The 27,536-nt window shown below is 38.5% G+C and overlaps 1 long non-coding RNA gene across 1 annotated transcript in view; it reads left to right on the top strand.

The window, feature by feature from the left end:
• Window positions 1-18,772, top strand: part of LOC139357585 (uncharacterized) — a 59,054-nt gene extending 40,282 nt beyond the window's left edge. The window contains exon 3 of the long non-coding RNA XR_011611048.1: window positions 18,681-18,772. This is a non-coding gene — a long non-coding RNA (uncharacterized lncRNA). The remainder of the gene's footprint in view (window positions 1-18,680) is intronic.
• The last annotated feature ends 8,764 nt before the right edge of the window (window positions 18,773-27,536 follow it).

Here is a 27,536-nt window from a genome sequence, read left to right as displayed (position 1 = left end):
ATAGCATAAGGAGAAATACCTAATGTAGATGACAGGTTCATGGGTGCAGCAAACCACCATGGCACATGTATACCTATGTAACAAACCTGCACGTTCTGCACATGTAACCCAGAACTTAAAGTATAATAAAATAAATAAAAAGAGAGAGAGACAGAGAAGAGAGAGCAGGGAGTTGGTCTTTGTTGACTGCCTTGTCCCAATTTCCTAAAACAGTGCCTGGTTCACAGTAAGTGCATGGAAAGTTTTCAAAGTTAAGCCTAAAATGGCTACACATCAGTTCCATTTATATTTCTTTATCTAGAATTTCACCACATAGCTACACCTAACCTCAAAGCAGACTGGGAAATATAGTGAACTGTGTACCCAAAGAGAATTAAAAATGGACTTGGGTGAGCAGTCAGCAGTTTCTGCCACAACACTTTCATGTAAATACAGTAGCAGTAGAAAATAAAAATACAAATGTGCAAAAACCAACTAAAAATGCCATTTTTTCTTAAAATAAAAACCTACTTGAAGCTAAATTTAAGTTGATTAGAAAATAAACACAAAAAAATGAACAGGGAGCATTTAATTAGAGAGCCATTAGGTATTTATGTTTTAGAAGTGATTGTATCAATCTTTTACATATATAATATATAATTATTATACTCTTTAAACTATTTCACATTATGTTTAGGATGTAATATTGTATAATTATAATATTGATCCCAAAAGATAGCACACAAAAACATCCATGAGCCAATGTTACTCATGACATTTTAATGCAATAATCCTAAATAAAGCATCAGTAAACAGAATACACAGCACATTCAAAGAATGAATAGCCACATCTATAAGTGGAGTTCTCTTGTTATAACTCACCATAGTAATAAATAAAAGAGAAAAAATCTTTTTATCATCTCTGGTGGAGACTAAGAAGGCATTTGATCCAATCTCAAGTTCATTATCAATAAAAAGGAAAACCTCTTAATACATAGATAGTTCCTTGCTGGGTTAATCCCTACATGTGATAAATTTTTAAATTATATGATTATATAACTGGAAAACTTTAAAAACTCTAAAACAATAGCATAATTCAGCTCACTTGGTGCAAAATTAATATACAAAAATTAATGGGCCAGGTGCAGAGGCTCACGCCTATAATCCCAGCGCTTTGGGAGGACGAGGCAGGCAGATCACAAGGTCAGTAGTTCGAGACCAGCCTGACCAACATGGTGAAACCTTGTCTCTACTAAAAATACAAAAATTAGCCAGGTGTGGTGGCAGACACCTGTAGTGCCAGCTACTTGGGAGGCTGAGGCAGAAGAATCGCTTGTACTTGAGAGGCGGATGTTGTAGTGAGCTGAGATCACACCACTGCACTCTAGCCTGGAGGACAGAGTGAGACTCTGTCTCCAAAAAAATAAATAAATAAAAATAAAAAATGAATGATCTTGCATACAAAATAAATCAGTTAGCAAAGACCCTGTTTAAATAGCAGCTAAAAGTACTAAAATGTAGAAATTAAATAAGAAATGTTCAAGATTATACTATGTTAAATTGTTAAATTCTGTAAAGGTACAAAAAAGAAGATGTGAAAAAATGTAAGAGCATAGTTTGTTCTTATCCTGGAAGACTGAATATCAAAATGAAATCAATTCACCATAAAGAAATTATAGATCTCATTAAATTCCAATAAAATTTCAGTAGATATTTTTAACAACTACACAAGATTATCCCTAAAATTCAAATGAAAAATAAACATGTAGGAATAAAACAGAAAATCATGGAAAATGAGAAATAAATGGTGAGGGTTAGCTTTGCCTGATATTAAAGCACATTAAATTACAATAATTAGAGAAGTATAGTGTTGATGCATAAAGAGACAGATAATAAAACAGGATGGTAGGTCTGAAGGTAGACACATATACATACTGGATTTAGTAAAGCCATATCTTATGATATAGCCATTCAAATGGCAAAAGTTCAACTTACATGAAGAATTTCATGTAATACCCCTGCTTTAGCTTATAAGACTTTACCTGTATGTAAGAAGGTCAATCAGGATTCTCTCTGAGTAGAGTGCTATGAAGTTATAACCGACACACAGACCTCTTTGGAGTTGTGTGGTTGGTGCTTGCTCTGTTAAGTTTTCCTCTGAAAATACTCTAGTACATAGTAGTGATAAGCTCTTTAATTTACATTAATTTCATTAATTTTTTGCCTTAGAATTTCATTTCATAAACATTGACAATCATATGAATGCTTTGATTGTATTTTCTGAAGAGCACAAAATGTAATTGTTATGAAAGAGATGACTGAGATACATAGCCATATTTTAGAGAAATTCACTAATGACACCTATTTTTGTCATGTTATGATTACCAAATATTAATTATTAAAGTTGCTGTATAAATTTGAGATTGTATTAGCATAAGATGTTTTTGAGACACAGGAAATTGCATGTTTTTTTACCATTGAAGTAACTGTAAAAATATTTTACTTAGAACAAATTGACTCCTAACAAAGGAGAAGAACTCTACCATTATAAAGGGAGCATTATACATGGGAGAAGAGCAGAAATGGCTTATTCAACAAATGAACAAATGGGTCACTATCTAAAGATATTTACAATTATATTCCCATGTCATTCCTTACACCAAAATAAGTTCCAATGAATCAATGATTTAAATATAAAAATTAAACCTTAAAAGTTTCAGAAAACATGAAAAAAAATTGTCACAATAATCTCAGAGAACATTCATATGTCTGTCTTCTTCATAGTTGTAATCTCAGCAATCCAGGCTCTTAACAAATGCTTGTTAAATTCAAATTAACAAAATTGAATACTACACCTAAAAGGAGTAAGAGCCACGGTCTATAAGGAGTTCATGAAAGATACAGGTAAGAATCTTCTGCCAAAGAGTCTTTGGGAAAACATGGCATTGCATCTAGGAGTAACTGCTTAAATAAGTTTGGAACAGAGACACACTCAGACTCCCATGAGAGAAGTCAAGGCTTTCCTGACAGTGGAATGAGCCCGCAGTCAAAATCCACAGGATAGTGCCTGCCCTCTCCTGCAGCAGAGAGGTCCTTGATCCAACACATCTGCCATGCTCAGCACCAACCAGACTGCGCTGTAGCCCATTAACTTTTTATGCTGGCTCCCTGGCAGGCCTCCAGAAGGGTTGCTTTTGGTGCCAGTAGATGTAGAGTATGTCATGCAGACAAGCTTGCCCGTGACCGCAAGGGAGAGCAGGCAAACGCTTTAAGGATGAACTGGTGCAAAACTTCAAGTGGTGTGGTAAAGCTGTGGACTGCTGAGAAACAGCAGCAGCAGTCAGACCAGCTCAGCTGGAAGCTGTTAGTATTGGGGCAGCTAGTTTTGAGCAAAGAAATCTGTCCAATTGAGGCTGAGGCAGCTTTACCGACAGTGGAAGGCTTTGTAAGAGGTGCTATAGCCAATAATCAAAGATAAGCCCTGTGTGGTTTCAAGAAGGGAGGATCACAGGTCCCAAATTGATCTTTTCCAACCCCCCTGAGCACATGATCATCATCCATCAGTGCTAGCAACCTAAAAATAAAAACTATACAAAGAGCATCTGTAGCAGATTTCAGATTCACAGCAAAGACCTTATGTTTGGTCTAAAACTTGAAGTTTCTCCAAGAGGAAACTCTGCTGGAGATTTCCCCCCAACACCAACCGCTCCAGATCAATGTTCACCCTTTCTAACACTGGCACCATAGATCAATCAACCTGCAAGTACTTAGTAAGGGCCCACCATGAGGCCAACACAGTGGTAGTCCCTGACTGGGATGTTAAGATTTTTTAAATCTTATACTTTGGCCTTCTAGGAGCTTAAAATATCTCCTCATAAAAAAAAATTTAAGCCACATTAAATATGAGAACAATAAAACACAGGAGTGTAGTAATGATGACAATTCTAGTGAACAGAAGTACAAAAAAAGGAAAAATATGGATAGGGAAGTAGGAGGTGCTCTGGGCCTTGGAGGGAGGGGGTAGGATGGGTAGGCAGAGGGGGAAGGAAGAACATTGTGGGTGGGAGGAACAGAATGAGTGGGGGCTCAAAAGTGGAGGAGAGCTGGCATGAGACGAAGGTCACAGCATCTGGTGAGAATTCATGAATCTGTGTCTACAGGGAAGATATTTGGTGCTTTTTTTTTTTTTTTTTTTTTTTTTTTTAAAGACAGTTTCACTCTGTCACCCACGCTGGAGTGCAGTGGTGCCATCTCAGCTCACTGCAACCCCTGCCTCCCGGGTTCAAGTGATTCTCATGCCTCAGCCTCTCAAGTAGCTGGGATTACAGGCGTGCACCACGACACCTGGGTAATTTTTGTATTTTTGGTGAAGGGTTTTCATCATGTTGGTCAGGCTGGTCTCCAACTCCCAACCTTATGTGATTCACCTGCCTGGGCCTCCCAAAGTGCTGAGATTACAGGTGTGAGCCACCGTGCCTCACCAAGTGCTAATGATTTTTGTCTCAGGTTTTCATTAAGCTGTCATTCTACCGCACCAGGCTAACCCCCATCTATCCCATCTTCTTTGAAATAGCTTCATGAAAATAACAAGCTGGACTATTACTTAGGATCAAATTTTATAGCTTTGAGGGATCATAGCACTTATACAGGTGCTCATCTCATCTCGTAGATTCGAGAAGATTACCCTACAAGGTGGTAGCTAGTGAGCGCTACAGGTCTCTACGTAACATCATTCATGGACCTTTTTCCCTAAGCCAGATTTCTTCACACTTCCAGCCTGGAAGCTTTTCCATGTAACCTATTTCACTAAACACTGGACTTCTTAAAAGCAGAGACATCCAGCAACTTTATCTATTACAGAGTAATTATTAAGCACCAATTGTGTTCAAAAAATTTGGCTAATGTGGTAAATAATACAAAAACACAAAAAAGTAACAACCATATTCGTACTAGTACCCATAGTGCTAAAATCCAAATGAGTGGCCTTTTCAATAGCATATTAAGTGACTTCTAAATATTATATATTATGGTAAATTCCGGGGACCCAAGAAAGGATGTGGGGAAGGAGGTAAAAAAGCATACAGGGAGGCTATTGTAACAAAGTATGTGAAGTGAAATGACATCAGTGAGCTACAGGTACTAAGTAACACTGAGCAGAGATAATACAGCTTAGGTTTGGGGACAGAGATGGCCAGATGTCAGAGGAGTCTTCATGAGGAAGTTACTATCTGAATTTGACCTTAAAGAATAAATAGAGGTTACACAAGTAAAGGAGAGGGGGTGAAAGGAACAGCAAAATCAAAAGCATAGAAAAGCAAAGCAACATGGTACATTCAGAGAGCTAAAGCTATTCAATACTGGTGAAACACGGTGCTACCCTCTAGGAGCATTAAAAGGAGAAACTGTTGAGGATTATAAATCATGCTGCTATAAAGACACATGCACACGTATGTTTATTGCAGCACTATTCACAATAGCAAAGACTTGGAACCAACCCAAATGTCCATCAGTGACAGACTGGATTAAGAAAATGTGGCACATATACACCATGGAATACTATGCAGCCATAAAAATGGATGAGTTTGTGTCCTTTGTAGGGACATGGATGCAGCTGGAAACCATCATTCTCAGCAAACTACCACAAGAACAGAAAACCAAACACCGCATGTTCTCACTCATAGGTGGGAATTGAACAATGAGATCACTTGGACACAGTAAGGGGAACATCACACACTGGGGCCTGTTTTGGGGTGGGGGGAGGGGGCAGGGATAGCATTAGGAGATATACCTAATGTAAATGACGAGTTAATGGGTACAACACACCAACATGGCACATGTATACATACATATGTAACAAACCTGCACATTGTGCACATGTACCCTAGAACATAAAGTATAATAATAATAAAAAAAAAAAAAGAAAAAAAAGAAATCCATAGGCCAGACCATCTGGGGCCTTTACATCAGGTCACAGAACTTGGTCTTCACTGTGAAAGCTATACAGGCCCGTGGAAGAGTTTAAAGTAGGGCAGTGACACGATCAAGTAGATCGCTCTAATAATTGAGGAAAGAACATTGGAAGCAGGAAGACCTGTTAGTATCAAACAGACAAGGGATATGATAGAGTAACACAAGGAATTTTTTTAAAGGACCAATTTAAAGAACATTTTGGAGAAAAATTTAACAGGATTTAGCGTATGAATAAATGGAAATGAGCCAGGTGCGGTTCACACCTGTAATTCCAGCACTTGGGGAGGCCAAGGCAGGCAGATCACTTAAGGGCAGGAGTTCAAGACCAGCCTGGCCAACATGGTGAAACCCTGTCTCTACTAAAAATACAAAAATTAGCCCAGTGTGGTGGCACACACCTGTAATTCCAACTACTCAGATAGCTGAGCCACAAGAATCACTTGAACCTGGGAAGCAGAGGTTGTAGTGAGCTAAGATTGTGCCACTGTACTCCAGCCTGGGCAAAGAGTGAGACTCTGTCTCCAAATAAATAAATAAATTGAAATAACTGAAAGACAAGTAGAATCAGTAACAATTCTTGGTTTTCTAACTTGTGTGACTTGCTACCACTAAGACAGGGTATCCTAGAGAAGAAAGATGAGTTCATTTGGAGGCATAATGAGCTTGAGATGCCTTTGGAACATTTGTTTGCGAGTACCTAGCCCATAGATAAATAAATTTGAAGCTTAGAGGAGAGAGGTCCAGGAGATAAAACTTTGGAAGTTACCACCCTATAAGTAGTCATTAAAGTCTTGAGAGTAAATGAGAAGAAAATGTAGAATTACAAAACAAGCAACCTAGGAAAGAAGCCCTAAAAAGCAGGAATATTAAGGTATGAGTAGAAGACAAGGAACCAGAGAAATGAGAAGGAATGGTCAGAGAGAATTTACAGGCGACACAGGAGAGTACAGGAGGGCAATATATAACACTCTATAACAGTGAGGTCAAATATGATAAATCTGGAGGTGTCCACTGAATCTGCAAGTAGTAATTTCTTGATGCCTATAACAAGTTTGATTTTTTTTTTAATGGAGAGAATGGAAGGCAGTTTGCAGTGGGTTACAGTAATTGGGAGGTGAGAAATAAAGACTGACTCATCAGTGTTTGGGTAAGAAGAGATATTAGATGGTATCTTGAAGGGATACAGTGTCAGAGAAAGGTTTTTTTAAGATGATCATGTTTATGGGCTAAGGAGTACAATTTAGGAAAAAGAGAGACTGAATATGAAGGAGAGAAGAGGGGATTTCCAACAGAGTAAGTTCCCAGAAATAGCGAGAAGAGAGAGAATCAAAGCTACAGATAGCATTGTCAGGCCTGCCCACATGTTATACTTAGAACATTTTCTTGAGTCTGAAAAGATAATAAAGATAGATCTGGGCTGGGTGCAGTGGCTCACGCCTGTAATCCCAGCACTTTGGGAGGCTGAGGAGGGTAGATCACGAGGTCAGGAGATCGAGACCATCCTGGCTAACACAGTGAAACCCATCTCTAGTAAAAATACAAAAAAAAAAAAAATTAGCCAGGCATGGTGGTGCACGCCTGTAGTCCCAGCTACTCGGGAGGCTGAGGCAGGAGAATGGCATGAACCCACAAGGCAGAGCTTGCTGTGAGCCGAGATCGTACCGCTACACTGCAGCCTGGGCGACAGAGCGAGACTCTGTCTCAATTAAAAAAAAAAAAAAAGATAGATAGATAGATCTGGATATAGGTACATTTTTATATATTTTTATATGGGGAATTAGGAAGGAAGTTTAGAGACGAAATATATAATGATTTCAATTTCTTGTTAAAGTAGGAAGCAAGTTCATTTAATAGAAGGCAAAGGAGAACAACATGATCATGGTGATAGTGTAGTTTTTCAGTGTCCCAAAAACACCACCAACAAACTAAATAGATCCACCTTGATAGCAAAGGGAGAAAATATATAGAGGGTATTATCAAGAAAACCTCATGACAGAAAATCCTCACAAGCCCAGGAGCTGGGTGAGTGCTACCGAACTACCAACAACAGCCTGCTTGGGATTTTCAGCTGTGTGGCCAGGAAGGCAGGGAATAAAAGGAGATTACCAACTGACCCTCCAAATTGTGGAAATTTAAAAATTGCCCCCAAAATTGACCTGCAAATGAGAGCACCCTACACTGAGAGAAACCTTAGCACACAGATCTAAGAACGTGACAAAAAGAATATCCCTACAGGCTCTACGGTTGCAAATGAGCATAAAATTTGCCCCCAGACACAGGAAAAACAACATGTGTGTGGTTCTCTCACCTCAGAATGATTCAGCAAATATTTCCAGATAAACTGATTCTACCCCAAGGAAAAGCCACTGGGAACAGGAACCAAATTGAGGATGGCAGAAAGACTGAGAATAAGAGAGAGAGAAGGTTATAATCCTTTGGGTATATACCCAGTAATGTTCTCACTCATAGGTGGGAACTGAACAATGAGATCACTCGGACTCAGGAAGGGGAACATCACACACCGGGGCCTATCATGGGGAGGGGGGAGGGGGGAGGGATTGCATTGGGAGTTATACCTGATGTAAATGACGAGTTGATGGGTGCAGCACAGCAACATGGCACAAGTATACATATGTAACAAACCTGCACGTTGTGCACATGTACCCTACAACTTAAAGTATAATAATAATAAATAAATTTAAAAAAAAAAAAAAAAGAAATCTAGGGAAAAAAAAAAAAAAAGAGAGAGAGAGAAGGTTTATATGGGAGGCCCAAAGGACCCAAACCCAGAAAGCACTGTAATAGCCAAGTGCAGCTTCGAAACGTGAGCACACCTCCAGAGAATGCAAGGTGAACAGAGCACAAAGGCTGGAGATAGAACATTTTTCTCAAACAAACTCAGCTCAGAGAGAGGACATATTTTGTGTTTTTCATAGTAACCACATAGGAAGGAATGCTTAAACTGTAAGCCCCCCAAAAAAAATTACCATAGCTCATTTCTTCCATATGTATTTCCTTCTAATATAATACTCTAAGAACACTAAAGTTATTTAAACAAGTATAATAACAACAACACAATAATAACCCCATACTGAATAATTGCGTGGAAAAAAGAAGTTGAAAAGGAGCCTTATAACACTTTGACATATAATGAAATACATCTTAAAATGTGACCACGAAGCAGACAGCTTTATCCAAATGTTTCAAAATGAGGTAACCACAATTTCGAGAAGTATTGAAGCTTGGAAACAACAGCACAAATAAAAAAATTGGAAAAGCTCAGGTATCACATGACTAGACAAGAGGAATACATCAAGCAGGAATTGACATTTCAGAAAAGAATTAGAAAAATAAAAATCAGAACCTAAGATTAAATTAAAGGAATACAAGAGTGAATAAATATTGAAGAAAGTATGTTAAGAGAAATAGAGAACAAAAGAAAATAAAGAAATTAATAACAATAAGTCACAAAATATCAAAGATTTTTTAAATGGCTCAAGAAAAAGTGACATAGAGTACAAGCAAGGAAGACCCAGCAGACACCAACCTGTCCTCCCCACCAAGAAGAAAAAAGAAAAACAAAAAGCAATGTGTAAAAGATAAATGTTTGAAACCATACTTCAAAAAACTTTCCCTAGAGTAAAAGAAAACTCGTATCTATATGTTGAACAAGCACACTGTCGCCATGGTAAATTGACCCAGAACTGTCAGCACAAAGTCATTTGCTAGTGAAAGTATTGGCCTTTAAATATAAAAAACCCATCTTTTTAGTATATTGGGAGGGAAAGTCTAAGTCATTTATAGGGAAAGATCATCAAATTAGATTAAACATCTTAACAGCAATATTTCATGCTAGGAAAAAATGTGGCACGTTTAAAATAGTCAAAGAATGAAAATGCAAACTAAGGTTGAACATCCATCCCAAATTCCTTCAATATAGAGGTCATAAACATAGTAGAGCTTAGGAAATACTGTTTGCATGAACCTATTTTGAGGAATTTGCTAAGAATAAGCTTCGGATAGCCACAAAATAATTGAAAAAAATTTAACATAATGTTTGAGTAAGCATTAAATATAATTATCTATAGAAATAAGAGTAAAGGATAGAGGCATGTGAATTACAATAGTATGAAATGGTATATGCTCTAAGATTGTGAAAAAATAAAAATGATAAAACTGAGAAAATTAAGGGTAAATGGAATGTAAGTCTTCTGATTATTATATAGGTATTAACTGATGTGTGTGTGTGTGTGTGTGTGTGTGTGTGTGTGTGTGTGTGTGTCTGTCCTAAAGCTGACAAATCAAACAGTAAATGGTTAGTATGGTTAAGACTATAAAAAGTAACATTAAGATAATACTACAATATAAAATTGGATTATAAGGGAGAGCCAGTGGAGAAAAGAAGCAATAGATCTTAACCTCAGTGTTGGTCACAGCAGCACATCATTAGGTTATATCTAAATAAGAGGTCGGTAATAGTATTATGCAAAAGTAAAAATGTGTCTGTTTTAACAAAAAATAAACTTTCAAATAAAACAAAAAAGGTTAATAAAAAACATGAGTTTAAAGTAAATCCAACATAAAACAATATCAAATACATCCATCATGTCAATAAATGCAAGTGAACTTAACTCACCTAATAAAAGAAAATTATTCTCATATTGGCTTCTTTCAAAACCAGATACGTCAAGTAGATAAAGTGATTAGTAATAATAAACAATATCTAAACAATATTCTAATGAGATTTACCTATAATAATGTAGATCTTATTGATATGTTTGGAAACCCTGTTTTCCAATAATAGAGAGGGTACTTTCTTTAAGAGTACACATGGAACATTTATAAAATTAACAATACATTAGGCAACAGAGAAGTTAAAAGAAACAATGAATTCCAAAAAATAAAAAATACAAATGGTATATTCTGACCAGAAAGCAATAAATAAAAAATAAAAATAGTATATTCTGACTACAGAGCAATAAAACTAGAAATTACTAATAAAATCTTTTAAAAGTCCTTCTACCTGGAAATATTAAAAAAAAAAAAAACACTCAAATCTTGTGTCAAGGAGTAAATATGAAAAGTAATTGCAGAATTTCTGAAAGCAATAAAAAATAAAATGCAATATATTGTATCTAGGGGATACAGCTAAAGTAAATGCTTAAATAAAAATTTATAAATTTCATTTTTTATATCAAAAAAAGTGAAAAAGGGCTTAAACATCCCACTCCAAAAGTGGTGAAAATTACAAAGAATATTGAAGTAAAGTAGAATTACTAAAGATAAAAGCGAAAATTAATGAGAAAATAGTAAAAAAAAAAAAAAAAAAAAGAAAACATAGCACTAAGAAGGATAGAAAGACTGAAGAAAGGGACAGAAAATGGGGGAGGGAGGGAGGGAGGGAGGCAGGAAGGGAGGGAGGGAGGCAGGAAGGGAGGGAGGGAGGGAAGGAACGTGGGAAGGGAGAGAAAGACAGAGATAAAGAAAGAAAAGGAGAGAGAAAGAAAGAACAGAAAACCAAAGGCTTCATGTTCTCACTCATAAGTGGAAGTTGAACAATGAGAACACATGGACACAGGGAGGGGAACATCACACATCAGGGTCTGTCGGAGGGCTAGGGGAGGGGTAGCATTAGGACAAATACCTAATGTAGATGACGGGTTTATGGGAGCAGCAAACCACCAGGGCACGTGTATACCTACGTAACAAACCTGCACATTCTGCACATGTACCCCAGAACTTAAAGGGAAGGAAGGAAGGAAGGAAGGAAGGAAGGAAGGAAGGAAGGAAGGAAGGAAGGAAGGAAGGAAGGGAGGGAGGGAGGGAGGGAGGGAGGGAGGGAGGGAGGGAGGGAGGGAGGGAGGGAGGGAGGGAGGAAGAGGGAAGGAAGGAAGGGAGAGAAACAATCTCGTCCTTTGAAAAATATTAGTAAAATGAACAAACCTCTAGTTAACTTATTTCTTTAGTAAATAGGTAGAAAGTAAAAACATACAAAATGAATATGACAAAGAAAAAAATAACCATCAAGATTAATATTTTTTAATCTATGTAATTAAATTGGCACAATTCTATGCAAATACAGTCATATGCTACATGTTTCACAAATATGACAGTGGTCCTATAAGAATATAATATCCAATGTTATTGTATCTTTTCCATGTTTACATATATAAATACTTACCATTGTGTTATGGTTGCCTATAATATTCAGTAGAGTAACATGCTATACAAGTCTGTAGCCTAGAAGCAACAGGCTGTATCATATAGCCTAGTGTGCGATAGGCTATACATCTAGGTTTGTATAATTACATTGTATGATGTTGCACAATAATGAAATAGCCTAACAACATATTTCTTAAAATGCATCCCTGTAATTCATATGGGGATGTATGTAATTGCATGACTGTATTTAAAAACCTTGATGAAATGGATAACTTTGGTCAAAATAAAAAGTTGAAACAAAGTTCAAAGAAGTTAATTATCACACAAGAAGCTAAGAGAGTTTTCAAAAATGTATTCTTCACAACAGCCCCAGACCCAGATGGTTTTATGGTTGAATACTACCAAATGGTTAAAAATCAGATGTCCCAACTGATACTTAAATTGTTCTATATCATAGAAAAGAAAGGAAAACCATTCAAATTTTTATATAAAATATAAAAGACACAAAATCTACATAAAGATATTTTAAAAAGCTATATATCATTCTCACATAAAAAGATATAAAAGTTATAAGTAAAATATTAAAGATAGAATGTCATATTGAAAGAAATTATATCATGATCAAATAAAGTTTATTCTTGAAATGCAAAATGATTCAGTATGAGGAAATCCATTAAAATAATTCATCATAGTAGTCAATCAAAAGGTAAAGTTCATATGACCATCTCCAAAAATGGCAAAAAAGCATTTTAAAAAGTTCAACATGTATTTTTGATCATAAATAAGTCCACACTCATCACTAAAATAAAAATCAATTAATTATTCATTTTACGTAATAGAGAAACACCAAGGCATTTCCACTGCTGTAAGAAACAATGCAAAGTTACCTACTGTTACCGCTACTATTTAACATGATACTGAAAAAATCAGCCAATGGAATTAGATAAGATAAAGCAATTGGGAGGTAAAATCAGATCTAATTTTAAGTAATATGTTTGTATATCAGTAAAGCTCAAGAAAATCAATAAAAACTACTATAAAAAAACAGCAAATGTGGTAAATTAACAGGATACAAAATTAACATATGGAAATCAAGAGCCTTCGTATAAGTAAATATGAAAATATTATGAGAAACAAAGGGAGAGAAGTCTCCAGTCTAAAAATATAAACGACCTAAGCATACTCTTAGCAAGAAATGTGCAAAACTTACATAAGGAAATTTTAAAACACTACTGAAGATGAAGAAAATACACTTAAATAAACGAAAAACCATTTCTTTTTCTTATATGCAAACTCAACATCAAAGTTAAATCCATATGTATTTACAGATAAATTCATAATGTGGAACATTCCTAAGAATGGTTGTCTTCTCTTCAATAAGTCAATGGCTTGATTAAAAAGGAGGGAGGGAGACTAATCTAGTTTAAAGGAAATTTCATTTACAACTTAACATAATTTGTGAGACTTGTGTGGGTCTTAAAACAAACTATAAAAATAATTTTGATAATTGACTGGGTAGGTAGTAATACAAAAGACTATTTTTTATTTTGTTAAGTGTAACAACAGCATTGTGGTTATGTAAGAAAGTGTCTGTAATTTTTAGAGATGCTTTTTTAAGTATATAGGTATGAAATGTGCTATCTGGGATTTGCTCTAAAATAATTCATTCAAGAAAAAAAATAGAGCAAAGATGATAAAATCTTCAAAACGATTGAATATAAATATAAGTTTATGGAGGTTCATTATTACTTTCTACTTTTATGTATTTTTTAAATATTTAAATTAAAATTATTTTATTTAAAAAAAAATAAATAAGTCCTGGGCTTAAGGGAGGTGATGGTTTGAAAGAGTTGCTGTTGAAAATATCACAATAGCAAAGACTTGGAATCAACCAAATGTCCATCAGTGACAGACTGGATTAAGAAAATGTGGCACATATACACCATGGAATACTATGCAGCCATAAAAAAGGCTGAGTTTGTGTCCTTTGTAGGGACATGGATGCAGCTGGAAACCATCATTCTCAGCAAACTATCGCAAGAACAGAAAACCAAACATCTCATGTTCTCACTCATAGGTGGGAACTGAACAATGAGATCACTTGGACTCGGGAAGGGGAACATCACACACCGGGGCCTATCACAGGGACGGGGGAGGGGGAGGGATTGCATTGGGAGTTATACCTGATGTAAATGACGAGTTGATGGGTGCTGATGAGTTGATGGGTGCAGCACAGCAAGATGGCACAAGTATGCATATGTAACAAACCTGCACGTTATGCACATGTACCCTAGAACTTAAAGTATAATAAAAAAAAAAAAAAAAAAAGGGAATTGGGTTGACCAAGAACAAATAAAAACAAATAAAGGTTTGGAGGATGACACAAAGGTTCCCATTTGGGTTTGGGTCCTGACTTGGTGGGACCAACCTGCATTGAGGTAGGAACAGAAACGATAGATAGTAGTGAGGAAGGAGACTGGCAGGACTTGTTTCCTGGTCACAACCCTGCTGACTAAAACAGGATCTGGTCCAGACAAGATGAAGCAAAGAAACCAGCAAGAACCAACAGATGGCAATGAAAGTGATCCCTAGCTGCCCTCATTGCTCATTAGCATAATATACTCCCACCAGCGCCATGACACTTTACAAATGACATGGCAATGACCCAGAAGTTACCTCCCCTTTCCATGTCAACAACCAGGAAGTTACTCTTCCTTTCCTAGAAAGTTCTAAATAGCCCACCCCTCAATTTCCATTGACCCACCCCTTAATTTACATGTAATTGAAAGTGGGTTCCTGAGTATAAATAAAGTTGCCAAGAGCTGCCTACTCTGGGCACATATGCCTATGAGTTGGTCCTGCTCTGCAAGAAGCAGTACTGTTCAGCAGATTACTGTTTAACACCACCAGCTTACCTTTGAATTCTTTCCTGGATGAAGCCAAGAACCCTCTTGGGTTAAGCCCCCAATTTAGGGTTTACCTGTCCTGCATCAGTAGCATGAATTGAGAGTCAAGTTTTTCTCCTTCAAAGTGGAGAGAAAAAGAGAAGCCATTACACACCTTCCCAAAGCCAAACAATCTGATCACATGTGGATCAAGCCAAACCCCAAGGACAACCAATAGAAAATCTAAGTGGGCTTGTCAATAGTGGGGAAAAATAGGAAGTCAGGCACAGTGTGGGGGCTAGCACAATAAGCAGCTGAGCATACACAGCCAAAAGTGGAACTGAACTCCTAAACTTGCACCATTCTCTGCACTGATCCTGTTCTCAGGCCTTCCTTCTTAACTCTAGATAACATTGCTTGCTCCCTTTCCTGGCCTCTTGAAACAATAGCCATGTACACAGTGTTGTATGTAATTAGTCATAACACTGGCTGACATCTGATGGTTGCTATGTAGAAAGGTATTCATGGCTACACAGGTTTATCTCCTTGAGTCTTCATAGCAAACCTGGGAGTCTCGGAAAATGTTAGGCTAAAGTGAGGGAACTGAAATTTAAGCTCAGGATATCTGACTTCAGGGCCCAAGCTCCTAAACAGGAAGCCACTCTAATTACTGCTTGCGAGATCCAACCTATCTGATTTTCTCTCCTTCAAGAAGGCATTTCAGCATGCAAACAAGTAATACTTTTAGGAATTATACTGACTTCATTGTAATTCATAGGAAAAATAAACACTTCACAAATTGTAGGTCTTCAGTTATTGCTAAAAAATTACTCACAACAAATCTCACAATTTATTGTGACACAAGTGCATAAAGATACTGTGGTTGAAAACTGCACCCCTGATATGTTTATTCTCCAAAACACATTTTTAAAAATTTTCTACATTTAATTACCACTTAAATTTTCTAGCTTATTTTTTCATGAATCCCTGATATCCCCAGTAAATTAGGACCTCTTTAAGAGAAAGAACCAAGTCCTGTGATTATTTTTAACTCTCCAAAATATCCAGAATATGCCAGGCAAATAAAAACAAAAAAACAGTTCTATTCTATACCCTGAATAGAACTGAACTATCAATGAAATAATAGTAATATTAGGGTAAGGCTTTCCTGTTTATAAAACTCTTCCATCAAGTCATCAGGCTTCTTCCGAAGGTACACAGAAGAGAATCAGAGGCCCCAGTTCAAGAGATATATTCACTGTGATCCAGCTAGCTTTTTTGTCCTATATCTCCTCAGACAAGACATGGATGGCAAAGTTTTCTAGAATCATGATTATAAAATTAGAAGCATCTAATGAAATAGCTAGATTTATTCTGTTTTACTAGACACGCTGGTGCATTCTAACAGGGTGCCTGTGTTTGCTTAAAAGAGATCTTATCACATCACCCAGACCTAAATCTATTAACATGTAAATGAAATTGATTCTGTACACTGAGAACACAATGCTTACCTTGCAATATGAGCCAATTTTTAATAAAGAAAAGGATAACTGATGCAAATTTCTCAGTGTGGATTTCCAAGATGAAAATAAAGCAACTTATCTACCAAGCTATACAAAGTTTAAAAGCTTGAGCAGGAACAAGAACACTCAAGGTTAAGTGTGGTATGATTAAGGACACTCTGTAAATTTAAATGATAAGGAGAAAAGAAGGCATTGGTATATGCTATATCTAGGATAATTTTCAAAAGGAAGGATTCAGGTTCTTTTTTTTTTTTTTTTTTTTTTTTTTGAGACAGAGTTTTATTCTTATCCCCCAGGCTGGAGTATAGTGGCGAGATCTCGGTTCACTGCAACCTCCGCCTCCCAGGTTCAAGCGATTCTCCTGCCTCAGCCTCCCAAGTAGCTGTGATTACAGGCATGCACCACCATGCCCAGCTAGTTTTTGTGTTTTTAGTAGAGACAGAGTTTCACCATGTTGGGCAGGCTGGTGTTGAACCCCTGACCTCAAGTGATCCACCTGCCTCAGCCACCCAAAGTGCTGGGATTACAGGTGTGAGCCACCGTGCCTGGCCATATGTTCTTGTCTTCTAGATCTGAGAAGTTGTGCTACCTTCCTTTTTGGTGCCTCCTAGCAGAGAAGTTAAGAGCGTGAGATTTGAAGCCAGACAGGCCTACCTGTGGGTATTCAGTAAACGCTAGCTACCATTCTTACTGTAGGGAGGAGAAACTCTCAGTCCTCTCCCCTTACCCTGTTTCCCAGTGATGAAGTTGCTACGGGAGGTATACTGGGTCATGGCTTCCTAATGGGCGGGAATCACTGTGATCTGTGACCTCTCTTCTCTGGCACGCACATTGGTGGGTGAATACACTACCCAGACAGCTGGCTCTGCCTGCTCTCTGCAGGGTAGATGAGTTGAGTCCGGGGACTGTTCTACAAACAAACTAGCTAGTTCTACTTCTCTACTTCCTACATATTTCTAATAAGATTTCAGACCCCAAGTTCTGAAAGAAGCGCAGTACTTATTAGGTTTCAAGCTCAGGACCTAAACAGGGCAAAAGAGAAATGGATGTAGGACAGCATTTGCGTTGCTGGGTCACTGGTTCTACCATTTAATAGCCTCAGGATCCTACTATGACCCAAATTCATTATTGTTGTTATTTTTATTTTATTGTTATTGACCTTGAAGTGAGGGAGCTCAACTGTATGGTCCTACAAAGGTTTTCCATGATCCTAGGCATAAGTGAAGACACTCGCCTGTGCTTCAGGTCTTGTCTTACCCACACGTCTTGCCTTGTGGCTCATCTTTTCTATTATTTCAGGTGTTCTTTGTTGAATGTCAGGCACCATACTAGACACTTTTATACATTCCTTACTTTTATCTTCATATTAGTTCATTAGTCTTTAATAGTCATCTTGAAATTAATGATCTCCGTTTTATATAAGAGAAAATGAACAATCAGAGAATTTAAGTAACTTGTCTAAAAGCCACACAGGTCATAAATGGGAGACACAGATCTGAAATCTAGATCTGTTTGATACCAATGGGTATGCTCCCTGCTAATGTCCCTACTTTACCATTCCCACCATAAACCCTTTAATAACTTCAAGTTGCATGAGTTTGGTAAAAATAAGATCAAGCTCATAGGTCCAATCTTCTCTATCTACTCTTTTTAAAGCTCCCTCATCTGTTCATTTAATTCTCTTGTTCAAACCACAACCAGGGCATAGCTACTCCCAGCTCATTAAAAAGGTTTCTCTGATCTGGACCATTGCCTCATGCCTAAACATGCATCAGATATCTGAGGAAGTAGTCATCTCTGTCTGAAAATCAGAACCTCTGAACTTTCAGAGCAAGCCTCGATTGGGTACTTGTCACCCAACTGCCCCCTCTTGTCACTTAGTGTTTAATACTAATCCTCGTGAAAACACAAGTTTCAAGTTTAGAAGAAATACAGCTCTCTCATGGCTGAGATCCTGGGCTTGCTGAGAGTTGGCAGTATTTAACCCTCAGGCCTCTTTTTCTCTTTTTTCTGTTTCACGAAAAGGAAGAAAAAAGCACACAGATCCCTTAGTGTGATATTGGAAAAGGCTTCTTTTACCTCTGGCAATTTTTCCAGTGGTCAGAAAAAGCATCTGTTGTTTGTGGTGTGAGTAATACCTCTTACTCTCTCCGGCATGCAGAGAAAGCCAAAAGTGAAAATACAAGCTGTGGCTGAGCAGAAGGAAGAATGGTCTACTTTGGGAGCAAGATAAATGATAAGACACTGGATGTTGTGAATCTCTGTTGGTGCAGTCCTGCAGTCTGAAAGGATCAAAGCTGGGTCTTCCCTTCAAAGAACAGCACCAGGCTAGTGAGTTTGACTCCATTTTGCTAGAACGTGTCTTTAACAATTTCCTTTCAACCACCATTGTAAACTGTCATCTTCCGACCTCAGTTCTCTCGGTCGAATAGAAATCTTAGAGGGAAATCCCAAAGACTATTCAAGCTTTTATCAGCTAGTTGGGATTCTTTTTAACCAGAACAATTTCATTATAAAGCTTGTTATGAGTTCTTTAAGAGAAAAGAAGAATTCATAGAGAAGGTTTTATCTGTATAGCACACACATCTCGGTCTTCCCTGAAATCAATTGAGCAGTGGGCTGCAGGTATTTTCTAGAGAATTAAATAACCACCCAGAGCAAAAAAGATTCTAAGTTGTCAGATGAGTTCAGTGAACATGCAAGAAACATTATCCCAGGCAATACCAGGCTTCCTCCTGTCATTCTGAAGATGGAGGAAAAAAAGTTTTGAAAAAGCATCTTTGACCTGACCGTAGGACACAGCCCCACTGCCCAGAAGGCCCTTTTCTTCCTTCTTTACCAGGCTATCCTTCCTCATCCAGCAAGACTCAGGTAAGGCCTCACTTCCAGGGTTGTGTGGAACGCCCCCCTTGTGTGTCCCCATGCAGCACTGTGCTTTCCTTTAACACAACATCACAGCCAACCCATCGGTGCCCTCTGTCTCTTCCATTAAACACAAGGGTGGGGCCGGGGGAAACTATGGCATTTTTCTCTGTATCAAAAGTACCAAAGTGAAAGCCTGGAATGAATGCATTAATAGAATGGATGGAATGGATAAACAAATGAGGGAACAAGTGAATGAGCAAAGGAGTAACACAGTCTTGGGATACAGGTTTGGAAGTCTGCTCTGGTCTTCGTCAGCCCAAATGGCAATGGGCTTCTTTACAGCAAGAACAATAGCCCAAGATGATAATTTCCACTTTCAACTTTCACTATATAAGAATATAAATCCCACCTTTCTTCCCCAAATTCCAATATACCTGACCACCATGTTCCCAACACCCCAGTGTAACCTCTCCCTCTTCCCTCATTGACATAGGCCTAGACACAGGCTCTACTCCTAAGACACATGGTCTACCCATAGCGAGTTGCCCTGAAAAGTTCCACTTCCCTCTGGGCAAATGTCACCAGACATCACAAGTTCCCACACTTCACCCAGCAGGACCCAAAGGACTGGACCATCCAGAAAATCTTCAGCTTCAGAAACCAGGAGATAGAAGGCAGGAAGAATGAGGAATAGAAATATCTAAAATGTCCAGAAGCACTCCTCACGCCCCCCAGGACAGAATATACCACTGGACCAAAGCCACAAAAGGTGAAAAACACGTTCTGGGATAAATTGCAACTACTCCATGGCTTCGGAATTTGAACCCCAAATCTCATTTGCAACCATTTGCATACTTTGGTGTGCTATTTGCCTAACACACTAAAATACTTTCTTGCTTTTTGTTTCTCCCAAAGTTTCTCATGGTATGTTTTTACCCAGACCACACAGACTGTGAGGGAGATAGAGGGGGAAGAAAGGAAGAAAGAAAGATCCACAACTGATTGAGAGCCTGTGGGGGCACAATTGCTCTGTTGAAAGATGTGAAGATTCTGGTAACTTGAACCCAGAGGTCACCAATAAACAATTTAAACTTTCAACTCAAATCCTGCAACTAATAAGCCAGCTGTCAAATCGCTCATCTGAGTCTAGCCCAAAAGGAAAGGATACCTTAGAAGAAGGGGCCCAGAATAAGTATTGCTAATCATACAGCAGTTGAGGGTTTTAAATCATTACTGTCTTTGCCAATATGCTGGGGACTCATGAAATTGTGTCAAGATAGTATCAGTCTGTGTATTTTATCCACATAAGCCATCAAACCACTAAGATACAGAATAGGAGACAGGAGGGCCTTTTCAATCTGACCAAATGAGGTTAAGAGGATTCATTTGACCCATATCCACCAAAGGAGATTGCATTCAGTAAAAGTCGGCTTTCTGTACATTTTACATCTTCAGTGCCTCTGAGCAATTCTTGCAGGTACACATTAATAAGTAAAAGGCATCAAGATCAGAAGTAAAAAGGGAGCAGATTCAGAAAGGATCATTCCACTTTGGAGTTATTACATTTTAGTGGAAGCTTTTTTTTTTTTTTTTTTAACTGCAGTACTTGAGGCAAGTCCACACACAGCATGGTAATATTCTCAAATCACACAGCAGAGATTTCAGAAAATAGCACTTGTGTTCAAATAGTCATTACCATATCCTAAGGCAGTGTAAAAACACACAATACAGTCATGCACATTATTACAACAAACTGGGTCATGGCAATCACTCATCCAATGCTCAGATGAAAAGACCATTATCATCAAGAAGCTGGGGAAGAGATGGAATCAATTTCTCAGGATCCAATCCATGAGCACAGAGTGTGTTGAACAGAGAAAAGAAACTTTCCAGGCCCTGGTGGGATGGTTAACCTGTGCCTTAGGGATTTTGGTCTTCTCTCACCTGTCTGAAAGCTTGGAGGTAACAGAAATCAACCATGGGAACTCGCTTTGCACTATGCCCAGAAGTTATTTCAGTGCCTGTCTTATGCATTTGATTTCTGACATGTGTGTACTGCCTCTGCTTTGCTGATTGCCAACAAAATGGTTATCTGCACATTGATTGAGTGAGGTATAATTTCAAGGAGGAGCTCAGTTATTATTAAGCTCATTTTATTCTCTGTTGCAAATATTAACATAAAGAATAGACCATATGTTCCCCTCTCCTTGCTTACTTCTATTTCAATTTTTTGAAGATGTTCTGTACAGGTAGATAAGGGATGGTGAAACATGTTCTGGAGAGCAATAAGGTAGAGATGTGGCAAGTTGGTAGGAACTATAAAATGGGGTTCAAATAGAAACTTCACAACCATGTGGTTTGTTTTCTTTTGTTGTTTGTTTGAGATGGAATCTTCTATATCGCCCAGGCTGGAGTACAGTGGCACAATCTCGGTTCACCGCAAGCTCTGCCTTCCAGGTTCAAGCCATTCTCCCGCCTCAGCCTTTAGAGTTGCAGGGATTACAGACACCTGCCACCACACCCAACTAATTTTTGTATTTTTAGTAGAGACAGGGTTTCACCATGTTGGCCAGGCTGGTCTTTAACTCCTGACCTCAAGTTATCTGCCTGCCTTGGCCTACCAAAATGCTGGGATTACAGGCGTGAGCCACTGTGTTTGGCCAAAACTTCACAACCATGTGGTTTTTAAACAATTCATATTTATATGCATTTAGAACTTTCTTATCAAGAGAGGTTGATCCATAGATACAAAGTTAAATGGAAGAAATTCTAATGTTCGATGGTAGGGTTGGGTAATTATAGTTAAAAATATATTGTATATTTCAAAGTAGCTAGAAGAGAGGACTGGAAATGTTCCCAACACATAGAAATGATAAACACTCAAGGTAATGGGTACCCTAAATACCCTGACTTGATTATTATACATTCTATGCATGTAACAAAACATCACATGTGCACCAAAAAAAATGTGCAAATATTATGTATCAAGTTAAAATCATAGAAAAATGAACTTTCTTAACAATAGTTCCAGTTAATATATATACAACTCATCCTTCTCTCCCAAACACATATGTTCTTATTCAAACCAGTAGATTAGGAAACAGGAGATACACCAATGTCAGGTGGTATCAGCAGGAGATGAACAGGACCTCAAAAGGTCCTAATCACACTGGGTCTCTATGTTCCAGGTCCCACTCAGGTCCAAGAAACCCTCATTCACTAAAGGACATGTGAGACTGAGTTGAATGCTAGAATGCATTTTATCCAGTTTATTCATTAACAACTAGAAATATTAGCCAGCGCCAACCAGAACATTCATGTTAGCTGTAACTGCTACCTTACATATACCCCACATACCGAAAATAGCTCTTCTTAGGATGATGGAATTAGTCCTCATCACTCGTTTTTTTGTTTTTTTGTTTTTTACTCTTTTGTCCTTGAGGATTATTATTAAAATACAACTCTGGGAGCATTAACAGTATTCTATAAGCACATAATAAGTGCTGAGTACTTATTGCAAGAGCCTTATTGAGTGGGAAGAGATACAACAAGTTATCTAACTTTCTGAATCTAGAATTTTTTTTTTCTGACCAGAAAGCAAAAGTTGTTGAGAAAAGTTTTTTTGTGTTTTTTGTTTTTGTTTTTTTTGTTTTTTTGAGACAGTGTTTTGCTCTTGTTGCCCAGGCTGGAGTGCGATGGCATGATCTCGCCTCACTGCAACCTCTGCCTCCCAGGTTCAAGTGATTCTTCTTCCTCAGCCTCCCAAGTAGCTGGGACTACAGGCATGTACCACCACACCCAGCTAATTTTTGTATTTTTAGTAGAGATGGGGTTTCACCATGTTGGCCAGGATGGTCTCAATCTCTTGACCTCGTGATTCGCCCACCTCAGTCTCCCACAGTACTGGGATTACAGGTGTGAGCCACCACGCCCGTCCGACACTTTGCATATAGTAGTAGAGAAAACAGACAAGGATCTCTGCCCTAATAGAGTTTGTATTCTTCCAGGGAAAGGCACAAATAAATTTAATAAATAAATTAACTGTATAGTATGCTAGAAAGTGGCCAGCGCTTTGTGGGGGGAAGAAGTAGAACCAAGTAAAAGTAGTGGCAAGCATGTAAACAGGGGATAGGTAAAATTTTGAATTGCATAGTTAGGAAAGACCTCTGAAAGGCGAAGCTTGAAGATGATGAAGAAATTAACATTCTGGTGTCCAGAGAACTCCCTGTGGGAAGACCATTTCAAGCAGAAGGAAGAGACAATGCAAAGACCCTAAAACAGGAGTGATCCAGAATATTCATGTAACATTGAGAAGCCAGTATGGCTGGAGCCCAGTGAGAAATGGAGAGGGTAGGAGATAAGTTCAGAGGAATAATAACCGGATCATGTAGATGGGTCCCACAGGCCATGATAAAGATATTGACTTCTACTGTGAGTGAAATGGGGTGTCATGAGTTTTAAGCAGGGAAGCACAATGACTGAATTTTTTCCACTATAATAAAATTGCTCTGGCTTCTTTCCTGAGAAGAGACTGTGGAAGTGGAAATACAGTGAGGAAACAACTGCAGGAATCCAAATTAGAGAAAAGGAGACTGAGCAGAGTATTAGGGAAGTAGTGAGGATAGTGGGATTCTAAATTCATATTGAGGAAAGACTCAATAAAAGTAGATGATGGATGAATGTGAGATGAGAGAGTCCAGGAGGCTTCCAAGGCTCCTGACTTGAGCAACTTAGAGAATGGAGTTACCTTTGATGCCTCTTTTTCAAGAGGTTCTTTAGCCCTCAAACATAAGATACAACTAGGGAATATTCTCTCTTACCTGAACCTTTCTTTTGGGGAACTGGGATAAGGTCAAATAGAAAGGAGGAGTGGGGTGTACAGTTCCTCTGCTCCAAGCAGAGTTTGTTTCTTTATCACTGATTAAAGGCTCTCTGAACTTGCAGTCTTCCAGAAATGGTCATCCTCTGTCAACAATAATGAAATGGTAGATTTTCTGCTTCAGGAGTCCCTGGCCCTTGTTTCAGAAACACTCACACTTTAGGGTTGGATGATACCACCTCCAAGCTTGGTGGCTTTTGCAATCTACCCAGACAATGCTCTGAAATGTAAAGTCAGCCAACTGTACTGTCTCCTCACCCCTGGCAAGGGCTTAGTGACTATTCCAAATGGTTTGAAGTTCTTCTTCTTTTTTTCCCCCCTCATATTATGCCCATGAAGCCCAGGGAACAGAAGCCTATTCCTGTTATCACAGCAGCCTAAGCCTGTATGAAAGCTTTTCTAGCAATGAATTTTAGAGGCACTTGTGAACTACCTACCTCCTTCTAATCATAGCCTCAGTGGCTGTGATTTAGGTAAGGAGTGCTTTATTTAAACAAAGTCATAGGAAGTGGCCCAATATGCAAAGAAGAGCTGCTCTGCTTAAAGCACAGGTCCCATCTCCTTGGCCTCCCACCTCTCACCATCCTTCCCCACTCACTAGGTTTACTGAAATGTCCTCTAAGTAGGCACTGAGGCAAAGTTAGGGTTCTGTGGAACAGAGTTTGAAAAGCAATGCACTGTGGCTTTCTGTAGGAACAATAGCACACACAGGTAGCCACAGTTCATTCCCCTTCCATTGTGTCAGGCTTGAGAAACTTAACTGGCAGCCTACAGTTTGCCATATTTCTGGGTAACTGTTAAGTGTACCCACGCTCTCCATCACAGCACTACCAGCATCGTCTGCCAGAGCAGATGGACAGATTCCAGCGAAAAGTCATGTAAACTATCTCATAACATCCTTATTGTATGTCCTCCTCTCAGGAGGTCATGTTTCAGCCAAAGTTTAAAGGTTTAATTTTTTAAGACAACAAAAGAGAACTCCAGGAAACCCTGTATTTTCTGGCCTATGGGAGGCTCATCGAATTTCCTCACCATTTTCTCCACTATAAAAATGTATTTGTCTGATGGTGTGCCAAGGCTTGGAACTGTAGCAATGATACTTGGTGGTCAAGGAGTCTAGCCAGGGATGACAGAGTTGTCTCTTTGGCTTGTCAGTGCTCAAAACCGTGTGGATTCAAGATCAGCTTCTCAGAACAGGACTCAAGATCAACTTCTCAGAACCTCCTTTCGTGTCACCTTCTTTAAAGACTAGTTGACCCCACCAAACCTAGAAAAAGGCTTTAATTTGAATCGTCTTCACTTCCGAGCTGCTGCATGTACTTGATGACAGCCAAGGGCCCTCTTTCCACTTCTGGGCTCTTCTGTGCCAACTGAGCCCTAAAGCAGATTTGCCCATGCTCAGAGGCTCACTGAGACTCTCACAGAAACTGTTTCTTCAGCTTCTGACTCTAACTTCTCTTGCTACAGGGACTCAAAATTGATCCAACTCTAACTTCTCTTGCTATAAGGGCTCAAAATTGATCCAAATTATCTACCTCTTTACTATCTTACAATTTTCTTATGTCCCTCACCTTGTACCTTTACAGAAATGTCCTTTCTCTCTTGCCTAAAAAATGGGGAGAAAGTTCCTCATGAATGTCATTTCATGAAAATAGACCTAAGGGAAGATCGACTGCCAGGAACCCAGACCAATCTGTGCTTAGGCTCAAGGCTTGAGTGACCCTTGGCTAAGCCTAACACAGGTTGGTCTGGGGTCCTGGCAGCCAAGGATGCATACAGATGAGGAAACTGACCCCATCCCATCACCAAGAGGCTTGCCCAAGATCACAAAAGTCATCAGTGACAAAGCTGACATTAGAACGTATGTACCTTAATTCTCCATCTAAAGGGCATAAACTCTCTGAGAAAAGGTGACAGATATTCTTTAAAGGTCAAAATATCTTATTGTTTAAAAGAATTAAGTATAATCCATGACAAATGATGTATTTATTGAAGGAAAAAATACTTGTTCTAGAGAGATTCTTTTTTCAGCCTGCTAGTGACTTTCATCCTTTATTATGAATTAACTCAAAGACATGTCCCTATACTTAAAATGCGTTAGCCATAAAAGTAGAAGAGGAGTAGGCTGAGTGACAGAATCTCTCCTAAAGCCTAAGCTGCACAGGGGAAGGGATGGATGGGCTGTGTGCATCTGTAGAGTGAAAATGAAAACAGCACATTTACAAGGCTTATGTAACAGCTTCTCAGAGGTTAAAAACTGCTCCCGGTGGCATTTTCTGAACTCACATAGTCAGCTCAGCTACTGCGGCTGTGGTTTTCACTTATGAGGGTCCTCAGAAAGGACTCAGTTATTATTGCTTGTACTTCAGAGCTAAATTATCCTGCAGTGCACCCAAGTCAGCAAAGCTGTTTTTTAACCAAATTGCAAACAATCACTTCCCACAGCAATTTTTCTGTGAGTTTCCCTGTCTGCATAGACAATGGGTTCCAGCTTCAACCCTTACGCATAAATATGGCAGTTACTGTTACAACAGACCAGCTCTCTGGCTGGAAGTCAGGAAGGCACTAATAATGAGGATATTGTGGTTTCCAGATTCAGGAGAAAAAAAGTGACAGCTTGAAATTACAGCAGAATAAAAATTGTAGAGAATCTGAATGGGTACAGGTCTTTTAGTGGAGGGCATCTTACAGGTCTATTTCCATTTATTTCTTAAAGAAGGCCTGGATGAGGATCAGGCTGGAAGTGAAGGAAAAGTGGCATAAGACAAGGACAGGAAGAAGTAGACCCTGGATCTTTTCTTTTGTTTTGTTTTGTGTGGTCTTAGTCCATGGAAGAACAAAATCCTGGACTCTGAGAATGACAAAAATTATTTACCTTCATATTATGTGACCACTTACCTAGTGAGACACGCTTTATGCAAAGCCAATATTAGACTTCCCTTTAAAACAATAATGAAAACAATAATAATAATGCAGTGCCACACTGTGATTTATTGTCAGATGCTCCACTCACTCTGATCCTTTGCCCTTTCTCTGTTCAAAAGCACCAACCACCTTTTTTTATCTCTAAGAAAGGAAAGTTTCCTCATTATCTGAAATGTAAATAATAGACTTAGATAAGCACAGAACCTGAAAGGCATGTGCTGCACCCAACATCTCCATCAGGTTATATCTGCTTCTACTCACCACTGTATCCTATACACAGAGTAGGTGCTCAAGAAAATTTTGTTGCAAGGATCAATGAACCACACATTTCTGTATGTACTGCCTTCT

The sequence above is a fragment of the Macaca nemestrina genome, chromosome 12, assembly GCF_043159975.1.
Source record: "Macaca nemestrina isolate mMacNem1 chromosome 12, mMacNem.hap1, whole genome shotgun sequence".
NCBI classification, from domain to species: Eukaryota; Metazoa; Chordata; class Mammalia; order Primates; family Cercopithecidae; genus Macaca; species Macaca nemestrina.
Note: the sequence above shows the minus strand (reverse complement) of the source record. Positions and strands in the feature narration are given on the sequence as shown.